At 35.5% G+C, this 11,755-nt stretch overlaps 3 non-coding genes across 3 annotated transcripts; all 3 read left to right on the forward strand.

Moving 5' to 3' along the window:
* Positions 1-7,139: 7,139 nt before the first annotated feature.
* On the forward strand, positions 7,140-7,211 carry Trnaw-cca (transfer RNA tryptophan (anticodon CCA)). The gene has a single exon. It is a non-coding gene; the product is annotated as a tRNA-Trp (tRNA).
* Positions 7,212-8,925: 1,714 nt separating this feature from the next.
* Positions 8,926-8,998, forward strand: Trnaw-cca (transfer RNA tryptophan (anticodon CCA)). The gene has a single exon. It is a non-coding gene; the product is annotated as a tRNA-Trp (tRNA).
* A 2,187-nt stretch (positions 8,999-11,185) lies between these two features.
* On the forward strand, positions 11,186-11,257 carry Trnaw-cca (transfer RNA tryptophan (anticodon CCA)). The gene has a single exon. It is a non-coding gene; the product is annotated as a tRNA-Trp (tRNA).
* Positions 11,258-11,755: the final 498 nt, after the last annotated feature.

Genomic DNA, 11,755 nt, shown 5'->3' on the forward strand with positions numbered 1-11,755 from the left:
TGTGAATTTGGCAAAAATTTCCCATGATATTGGCGTTTGACTAACCATAAGCCGGTCCTAAACAGCACTAAATACCTGGGTTCTTGTCTAACTATTTTATTATTATTATTATTATTATTATTATTATTATTATATCATAAAAAAGCAACATTTCCTAGATATTTATATCTACTTTTTAAAAATGAATAAAAAAATTGTTGCTGATAAATTTTTATTGTTGTTGCCTGAAAAAATATGAGCATTTTTGCCTAAATTTGATCTCACAGGTGGATTCGTCAAGTCTTTGCCATTATTCTAAATATGTACACTTTTATATACTTTACACCATTTACACCAACAATTTAACATTTATGAGGTCCAAATGTTTCCATAAATCCAGGGTTAAGACCAACTATTTTCTTCATTTTTATTTTATGAAATTCGTAGCAACTTTAATTTTTTTTGTCCATGCACAAGAAGCGATTTGAATTTGGAACTGTGAAGTTCTAGAACTTGGTAACTACATTTATGCGCACAAATTATGACACATTTTTGTGATCCTAATGACCAAGTGAACTTTTGCATCTCCTTTGCACCAGTGCTCTTAAAAGTCAATCGAATCTGGAGGATCTTCAGCCTTAAGCCTGGCGAGATGCTCCGTTTTACAAGCCCAAAAAGTCAAGTTATCCTAACTACTTCTGTCATCATTCTGGAGGTGAGTTGGTTTTATTATCGTAATTATGTTAATATATTTCATGGTACATCAAACTAACCATATATCACATGATAATCTTGTTTCAACCCATTACTTTTTACCAGCTTCATGTTCTTGATACAATGTTTAGTTGCACTCAAAGTTTCAGATGACTCTCTGAAGTAATGTCCAGCTCCAAACTTATGTCAGACAAAGTCGGCTACAAACTTGGCGATAATATTTCCTTTGGCAATAATGACCTGACAGGTTTGGCATTGATCTGTGTCGTTGTCATCTTGAATCTTCTCAGACCAACAGGTGCTACATGTGTGGTCACTGATCTAAGCATATCAACTGCATTTTGCATCTCCTTTGCACCAGTGCTCTTAAAAGTTTCAGATGACTCTCTGAAGTAATGTCCAGCTCCAAACTTATGTCAGACAAAGTCGGCTACAAACTTGGCGATAATATTTCCTTTTAATATTTCCTTTGGCAATAATGACACACAAAATGGTGTTACGTTCATTCGTCAAGGACACCTTAGCCCGCACCTTAGCCGCCCTATTCCACTTAACAGACTGAATAATGTTTCAACATGTTCAAACCAAACGGTAACGAAAACCACCATAATCCCCTTTTGGGATAACTGCGCACCTGTGGCGTAATCCTCAAATTTCTTCTTTCAGTGGTCGAATGTGCTCTCTTAAGGTTATTAATTATTTTAAACTGTTGTGATTTGGTAGTTCACAGCATCTTACGAATGGTAGTGAGCTTTGGCAAAACTGCATTGCTCAATTCATAGCGAGCGTGTAGAAGAATTAAAATATCACAGATATACTTTTATAGGTGCTGCGGTTCTTGAGTTACGTTGTAAAGAGGGCTGAAACAACAACACTTTTGTAAAACGTTCATAACTCATTAACCACAATAAATTAAGCAAGTTTGCAAAGTTTACGATTTGTAGAACTAACTTTTGCAAAACATCAAGGTGTTAATTTTCAATAATATATTGATCTAGATATTGAAATTGATTTCTAGGTTGCTTCGACCAACAATACATCGTCTACCCTTAAATTGCTCGATTGAATATTCAATCAAAAGATTGAATTTTCTAATCGTTTTCGACTGTATATTCAGTAGAAGGGATTGATTTTCATTGTTTTTCAATCTTTTGCCGTCCCAAATTAGGGACAAGTCCTTTCCAGTTGAAAAAAGATTTGAAAATGTTCACTCTAAAACAGTCTGAAATCTCATTCCAAACATATATGCAACACATGCCATTAGGAGTAGCACTTGATTAGATAGTGAAATCAATCTACAAAGAGAGTAAAAGGGAAAATAAAAAAACATTTCAATCTATTCTTCAATCTATTCAGATTGATTGCTACCATCAATCGTTAAAAGATTGACATATTTCAATTGGCCAATTTAAGAGAGTGTAACACCTTCGCTACACATTCAATATCTGTAGTTTCTAAAGGATATAACTTGGTAGCTTTTACGACTTGTTTTTCACGGTATAATTTATATCTACAGAATACCTCGAGTTTATTTTATCTTCCCATTTTATCTTAAATACAAATACTCTTGTCGTTACATTATCTCTTAAGGGGGTACTACACCCCCTGCCCAATTTTGTGCCTATTTTTGCATTTTTCTCAAAAATTTTAGCGCATTGGTGACAAGTAAGATATGGATATTATAGAGACAAGGACTACAACTACTGCACTAGAAATTTTATTTCAGCACAGACAACACTTGCGGAGTTACAGTCAAAAATGAGGGAAAACCAATATTTGATCAATAAATCAATAACTACTTGCTTCGAGTTGCTGAATTTTCAGTACAGTAGTTGAAGTCCTTGCCCTATAATATACATATCTTACTTGTCACCAATGCGCTATAATTTTGAGAAAACTGCAAAATAGGCACAAAATTGGCCAGGGTGTAGTACCCCTTAACAGACTGAAGAATCTTTCAAACCCAACACGACGAAGGCCGACCATAATTCCTTTTAGATTAGATTTTTTTAAATATGCCACATTGAAATAATGTGCTATGGAATTCCTTTCCAGGTTTAATCTTTATGATGTACGTACTCGTACATACATGTACTAAAATTAACTTGTCTTATGTCATTGAAACCATTAGGGATCTTGCCCTCTTGTGTGATTTGGTTGAGGGTTTCCCCGATGACAGGTGCTAATCATGGTATTTTTAACAAAGTTTTCTTGGAAATGCATCGTACTGTGATTTATTCTTAATATTTAGCTGACCTATATGCCAATTATTCGTCTGTAAATGTGTCCAGGAAGCTGTTCTGTGTCAGTGCATTTTGCTGTTGTGTCAGTTGGACAACTGCTTGTGTTTAGAGTAGAGTATTGAAGTATCCTGTGTGCAATTTTGGTTCATTTTTATGGACAGGATTTTAAGATATGACCTTGTAAAAAAATTATAAAGTTTCTTTTTGAGCCCAGTTTACAATAATACTTCACTTTGTTTTTGTTTCCTTTCTAAGGTTTTAATAGTAAGCATCACGATGGTCTTCGCTCCATCAGCACCAGATCTGTTAACTCCGTCTGGACGAAAACCACATCTAGAAATCTTTTGTCGGTTTGGTTACGGTTTCTTAACAGCTTGCGTATACAATTCGCTTATAATCGTCGTGTGTTGTTACTATGCTTTCAGAGCACGTCGTGTCCCTGATAATTTCAACGAATCCAAGTTCCATTGCTATCAGCGTGTATTCGACATTGATTGTTTGCCTTGCTGCTTTACCAGTCTACAGCACGGCCAATAACGTTTCTCAGAAGATCGGTGCTTTAAATGCCCCTTTACTTGTAAATACATATACGTCACTGTTCTGTTTATACCTACCCAAGATCTACGCAATTCACTTTCCTAGTGCAGTGCAAGACATGAGCATGAGATCATCATTTGAACGCCAGAGCAGTGTTGCTACATCACAAATGCGTTTTGCTGGGGATCTGAGCACTAGGATCTTAAAAACAAGTATAATACACTACCGTAGAATTATATACATCTACATTCGGCTTTTAGTGCTCAGAAGCTATTACAGTTAAGGGTTGCCAGCCAAGGAGGCAGGTCAATCTACAAGCATATGCCTCTAAACGGGTATTTTTTGACAAGAAAGATAAAAGGCAGACACCCTACACAAAAACATTTTTTGGAGTTTGAGCAACTATATTACTGAAACAGGCGGCTGATAATCGCAAGACCAATCTATTGTAATGTTTTGTAGAGGCTGTCTGCCTTTCGTATCTTTCGTCAAAATAAACACTCATTTGGAGTCATCATGCTTGTAGACGGAATTCTACGGTATATGCTTAATTTGCTGTAACGGCGTCTCTGCCGCGAAATGTAATAATAGTAAACGTAATAGACCTTGCCAATTTAGATAATTCCCGAAATCCTTCGCAAATGAAACGTAAAGTACGTCAATCGTGTGCATTGAAAATATGCGCATTGACGATGACTTAATTTTGGTTTCTTTGTAAGGGAATTTGTGAAATGGATATTCCTGTAAAACTACACGGAATTTACCTAGCACATAATTTCCTATTAAGACTTATACATCTTTATTCCGTAAGCTGCTTATACCTGAATGGAATATTTACACTAGTCTAAGGGACGGTAATTTTCTTCAGAATGTTTGATTGTAGCTATGAAGCTTAAGTTACGATTGTCCGCGTAGCTATAAAAAATATATATATTATATAATTATATATAGTCACAAGCAGGGCTATTTTCACATGCCTCCTGGCACGTTCGTGCAGTGAGATTATAAATCCGTGCAGCAAGAAATAAAAATCAGTGCTTAAATATTTCTATACATTCAAGTTTCAACTTGTCAAATGACCATGAATTTAACTTCTTCCGCAAAGTAAGATCAAGGCGCAAATCATTATGTCCAAATGATATTGATATAGTAGCGAGATTAAAAATCCGTGCAGCGACAATTAAAAATTCGTGCTTAAAATGTGCCGTTGAAATGCTTAGTAGGGACTTTGATACGGTTACTTTCAGGCAGTGGCGTGGCTAAGGGAGCAATGGAGGGCATATGTCCTGGGCGCCGTCCTAAGAGGGTGCCGAATCAGAGCCCCTAGATTGATTCTGCGCCCCCTCCATGCGGTAAAAGTCAACATTTTTGTGTAATTTTTTCGAGGGGAGCGGTCACGTGGTTTTGGTTTACATGGTTTAGCAGTTCTCTGGATATAGCCAGGGTCTATAATGTAGCGCGGTTTTTGGCTTGCCACAGTCTATAGTAGAGCTATTATCAGCATTACTTATTTGCTTTTAGAATTCATCAAGTTAAAAGTTTGTCAAAGGATAGTGGCAACTCTCGTAAAGGGGGAATTAAGTTTACCGGTATTTTGCTTTATATAAATATTTATCTGGTAATTAATTCCAGTTCAGAGCACATCTGACAACACAGGTAACTAAGAAATCAAATATAAATTTTGCTATTGTTACACTACAGGTCATAGTAAAAGCTTTTATGAAAAGCAAGTACAAGAATCTTATGTTTTGGCTTATTTTACTGGAAATTAAGTTCAGAGAACTTCTTACGACGCAATTAAAAAGTAGCTACAAAATTATACGGTATATCAACTTTACTATTGTTATACTACAGATAAAAGCTTTTAGAATTGTATTCCTTCTGTAATAAAAAGCAAGTACACAAACCCCCAGTTTGGCCTTAGGGAGCGATCGTTATTTATGACAGAGGGTGAAATGGGAAAATTTAGGGAGGAACACAAAATTTTTTGGGGGTCTTTAGGGGGTGGAACCTGAAATTTTTAGTTGAACCAGGAGAGGGGATTGTTAAATTTTAAATGGAGAAAATTAGGAAACAAGGGGGAACGCGAAAATTTTGAGCGGGCGCGAGGGGGGAATGCGAAATTGTTTGTAAATATTTTTTCCAAAATGCCCATCCCCCCTGCCGTAAATAACGATCGGTCCCTTATGTTATGTGAAATTAAGTTCAGTTCAGAGCACTATCTATTGTTAGTTTGTTTGTTATCTTATAGATAAAGCTTTTAGAGCTGGGTTCCTTCTTTAGTGAAAAACGCACTAACGCCATGTACAAGTGACAATAATTATTAAAACGTACACATACACCCCAAAACCTCGCCTATAAGCATATAGAATGCTTCTGATGAAAGCTAAATTAATCCAGGTGCCATTATGGAGTTTGAGCAAATAAATGACACATCCGAGCATATACGAACAAGTATTATTGTAAGACCAATCTTTTGTATTGGCATATTTACGCAAGTTTCGTATGAACTTATCTTTCATCAAAACACTATATAAACTTGTAGACGAGGTTCTACGGTATACAATTATTCTAAAAGAATCTTGATCACAATTTATATGCATAAAAATTGTGATCGCGTCGGTTTGAGCCTAACATTTTTTCTTGTAAGACGGTCTGGATTTGTGCAATTTATAGTAAAGTCCACATAGGTCCCCAAAGTTTCTTTCAGATATTAAAAGATTAGATTCCCATAAAGACGAAATAATAATCTTTAGTGGGGACCTATGTATTTTTTACATCGGCTATTTTAAAAAGGTAATCAGGCTTCCTCAGCATGTGCAATAAATTAGCATTAAATTTTTCTTATTCTAGCAGATTTTTAGAAACACGTGGTGAATCGCGGCCACTGCTGTAGGTTAAATGCATATGTACTGCATGAACGATGTAGGGCAGGGCGATCTATTCAAAATCGTATTCATCCGTTAATCCGATTAATTACGTCACTTCGACAGAGAATGTTATTATAGACGAATCCAAATACACGCATTCCTACACATGACTAGCAGCCTTTAGTTGGGTAGCCGTCGGCTACAATGCACCCAAAATGTGAAATGATTCGGCCTTGGCGGAAATTTTAAACTGCATTCCATCACCCGTTTTACACCTCCGCGAAAACACAGGTAGACAAAAGAATGATTAAAGTTTACAACACAATAGGCCCTATAGTTCCCTTCGGCAAAACACACAGCTTCTACATGGTCTATTCGCTGTTGAAGTGACATAATAATCGGATTAACTACACCATATCAAACGCTACAAATGGATGTACTTGCGAACAAAAGGACTATGTATGAATAGATGCGACGGGATTACCTGCGGAATTATCTCTATTGTATATATTATTCTATTAACCCTCCTCGTCCTTGCATCTTCTCTATGTGTTAGGCAGCTTTTATTTGCACAATGGGGCGCTCAAAACACCAGGTTGGTGCTAGCGGCTACCCAAAGATGGCCGACCAAATCCTGACCATGACTTGGCTCGTTGGATTCGTCTATACGACATCCAAATATGCATGCATCAATAAGATAAGATAATGATAAATGATTGTGCATGATGTAATTCAGTGTAATATACAAATAATGTGTGGTATATGATTAGGAAAATGGTAGTTGATGTCAGCATCTGACTCCGTGGCGCAACGGTAGCGCGTCTGACTCCAGATCAGAAGGTTGCCTGTTCGAATCACGTCGGGGTCAATGGGCTATTAATTTTGTCATAGTTTTTTTGTTTTGTTTTTTTTGCTATTTTTTTCTTTTTTTTTTCATTTTGTGAAGAAATGAGAAAAAATGGACAAAGCAAAGTGCTACAAAATGAAGGGCCAAATCTTCTCGTTCTATTAATGCATCGGTATCAATGTAGCTTACATGCTTTTAAAGGTAGAAAACTTTGTCCATTTTTGTTTCTCATTTCTTCACAAAATGCAAAAAACGTAAAACAAAATGCAATGGGTGTTAGTACCCCCTTAAAATAAAGTTGGGTATTTTCATATGTTTTTACTTTATATTATATAATATATTTTAAGTAACATATTGTTTTTGCCTTAAGTAACAAAATCTCGAAAGTTTTTTATCTAAAGAGTCTCTGAATCATTAAATCATGTGTGCGAATATAGAACTTGAGAACAAAATATTTGTGGCCCAATATTTTACTAGAGCTTGACAGTGCTTGGAAAAAGATAGGAACTATTTTCTTGCATGGCATCTGATAAAGGTGCTTTAACATCACTGAAAAATATCAAGCTGTATAAGTCTACTTAGACCAGGGAAGTATTTGCCGAAACGTGATGGGAGGACATTTGATAAGTTGTGTCCCACACCCCAAAATGCGGAGGGACGTGTCCCCTGCCCCCCCTCCCCGGTATTGACGCCCATGGTAGTGATGCATGGTTATAGTATGTTAATTAGCTTTAATTGTTACTATTGTCAGTTCTATATTTTGTCCATTGCTAAAATACTTTATATTACTCAAAATTCTATCATATGTGCAATTATTGTAACTTATCATTTTGCTCATAAATTGGTTTCATGTGAAGATGTGATTATATATAAATAAATCTAACTGAACTGAACTAAATAAACGAAAGAAAGATCGAAAGTTCGGAGGTTCGTGAAACCTACGTTTCTGCAAAGGTGTTCAATTTGGAGTGCTGTTGAGTGGCAGAAAGAAAAATTGCGATATTCTGGATTCTGTGCATTAGGTTATTATTAAAATTTGATATCTTTGATTGACATTAAAACCGTCCTCGAAGTAAACTTATTAATCTTATGATACATACTTAAAGTGTATGTAGCTGGGATGAAAAAGCCGACAATCAATTGAAAATTGTGATCTTTCATATATGTCCCAAAGTTTCTTTCAGATATTAAAAGATTAGATTCCCATAAAGACGAAACAGTAATCTATGTCACTAAATTCAGAAAATATTTTGGCGTACATAAAATTGAAATAAAATTCTCTGCCACCTAAACCACATGTACAGTTAATATTCAAATATTCTTTTATACATGTGATGCTTCAGTTTTTACACAAAAAATATTTCATTGAAAACCCTCCCACTCGGCTATTTTAAAAAGGTAATCATGCTTCCTCAGCATGTGCAATAAATTAGCATCAATTTTTGTCTTATTCTAGCAGCCTTTTAGAAACACATGGTGAATCGCGGCCACTGCTGCAGGTTAAATGCATAGGTACCGCATGAACGATATAGTGAAGGGCGATCTATTATAAATTGTATTCATCCATTGCTATGGTAGTTAATCCGATTAATTACGTCACTTCGACAGCAAATGTCGTTATACGACATCCACTTTATGCATGAATCAATCAATAAGATAATGATTGTGCATGATGTAATTCAGTGTAATATACAAGTGGTATATGATTAGGAAAATGGTAGTTGATGTCAGCATCTGACTCCGTGGCGCAACGGTAGCGCGTCTGACTCCAGATCAGAAGGTTGCGTGTTCGAATCACGTCGGGTCAATGGGCTAATTATTTTTTGTCATCGTTTGTTTCACCTTACTTAAGGGGTACTACAACCATTGCATTTGTTTTTGCTTTTTTTTTTTTTTTTTTTGCATTTTGTGAAGAAATGAGAAAATAATTGGACAAAGTGCTATGCAAAATGAAGGGCCAAATCGTTTCGTTCTATTAATGGCATCGGTATCAATGTAGGTTATGCTTTTAAAGGTAGAAAACTTTGTCCATTTTTGTTTCTCATTTCTTCACAAAATGCAAAAAATGCAATGGGTGTAGTACCCCCATGTTGGGTATTTTTATATGTTTTTACTTTACATTATATAATATTTTTAAGTAACATATTGTTTTTGCCTTGAGTAACAAAATCTCGAAAGTTCTTTTATCTAAAGAGTCTCTTAATCATTAAATCATGTGTGCGAATATAGAACTTGAGAACACAATATGTGTGGCCCAAAATTTTACTAGAGCTGGACAGTGCTTGGAAAAAAACAGGAACTATTTTCTTGCATGGCATCTGATAAAGGTGCTTAAACATCATAGCCAGTTAATTAGACCAGGGAAGTATTTGCCGAAACGTGGGGGCATTTGATATTGTGTACCCCCCCCCCCCATTGCAAAATATGGAGGGGACGTGTCCCCTGATTGACGCCCCCCAATTTGGAAAAGTATACAAAAGTCCCAAAATTCCAGAATCTCAAAACTCAGCACCCTCCCCCAAATGAAATCCTGCGTACGGGCCTGCATAATTATGTGCAATTATTGTAATTTATCATTTTGAACATAAATTGCTTTCATGTGAAGATGTGATTATATATAAATAAATATAACTAGACTGAACTAAATAAACGAAAGAAAGAACGAAAGTTCGGAGGTTCGTGAAACCTCCGTTTTTGCAAAGGTGTTCAGTTGGAGTGAAATTGAAGTGGAATATTGAGTGGCATAAAGTTGCGAATTAGTATAGAAATGGCGATATTCTATACTTTTTCCATTCGTTCGCCCGTTCGTGCCGCATGATGATGTACATTAAGTTATTAAAATTTGGTATGTTTGATTGATCCTCGAAGTAAACTGATTAATCTTAAGGTATATACTTTGAGCCTTTTTCAACCATTTTTGGTCTAACATTATTAAAGTTGGTCAAAATTAGCCCTAACTCCTCTGAGGCTTTTTGGCTGAGGGGAAATATCACAGCAGATTTTTCCAATGATATTTAACATGTTTAATTAAGGGTTTTAAGGAGTTCAAGCTGGTATTTCACACCTTCCATATCCACAGAACTTTCTAGATTTTAATTACAATAGGATTCCCCCAGGGAGTCTAAGTCAGTCCATTTTTTGAGATGATATCCAGAAAAGCTAGTGTATAGTGTGATGACGTCATCTGTATTTTCCTGCAAGTCAACTGAGACATAAGTGAGTAAAGGTGAAGTGTTTATGAAAATGTTTCTAAAAAATTATTCATCCACACGATCGCTGGTGATTAAAAGTGAAAATTGAACTTCATCTTGAGATATTATGCATAGCTGTGCACCTAAAATATTATCATATTTTCTATTGGAAACCATTTGAAGTATTTTTTTTTTAATTCACTTGAGAATCATGATCACAATAATTATTTATGTGCATAAAAATACGTATTTTGAACAAAATGGAAGCTTAAACTCAATATGAATTTTCATATCACAAGCTAGTTGAGCCTACCATTTTTCTTGTAAGACGGTCTGGATTTTTGCAAATTATAGTAAAAGTCCACATAGGTCCCCAAAGTTTCTTTCAGATATTAAACGATTAGATTCCCATAAAGACGAAACAGTAATCTATGTATTTTTTACATAGATTTTTCATCATCTTTTCGGCCTTTATTCTCACTAAATTCAGAAAATATCAGGCTTCCTCAGCATATGCAATAAATTAGCATTAAATTTTAATTCTAGCAGCCTTTTAGAAACACATGGTGAATCGCGGCCAGTGCTGTAGGCATAGGTACCGCGTGAACGATGTAGAGCAGGGCGATCTATTCAAAATCGTATTCAACCATTGCTATGGTAGTTAATCCGATTAATTACGTCACTCCGACAACGAGTGTAGTTATACGACATCCACTTTATGCACGATCATGATTGTGCATGGTGTAATTCAGTATAATATACAAGTGGTATATGTTTAGGAAAATGAATTTGTTGTCAGCAACTGACTCCGTGGCGCAACGGTAGCGCGTCTGACTCCAGATCAGAAGGTTGCGTGTTCGAATCACGTCGGGGTCAATGGGCTAATAATTTTGTCATAGTTTGTTTCACATTACTTAAGGGGTACTACACCCATTGCATTTTTTTATTTATTTATTTATTTTTGCTTTTTTTTTTTTGTATTTTGCAGGTTATATGCATTTAAAGGTAGAAAACTTTGTCCATTTTGTTTCTCATTTCTTCACAAAATGCAAAAACTCCAAAAATGCAATGTTTGTAGTACCCCGATGTTGGGTATTTTATATGTTTTACGTTACATTATATAATATTTTAAGTAATGCCTGATTGACGCCCCCCCAATTTGGAAAAGTATACAAAAAGTCCCAACATTTCATAATCTCAAAACTCAATAATTGTAACTTGTCATTCATATCATAAATTGGTTTCATGTGAAGATATAGATGGATAAATAAACTAAAGAAAGAACGAAAGTTCGGAGGTTCGTGAAAACTTCCGTTTTGCAAAGGCGTTCATTTGGAGTGAAATTGAAGTGGAATATTGAGTGGCATAAAGTTA

This window comes from Amphiura filiformis, unplaced genomic scaffold (genome assembly GCF_039555335.1).
Source record: "Amphiura filiformis unplaced genomic scaffold, Afil_fr2py scaffold_410, whole genome shotgun sequence".
NCBI lineage: Eukaryota > Metazoa > Echinodermata > Ophiuroidea > Amphilepidida > Amphiuridae > Amphiura > Amphiura filiformis.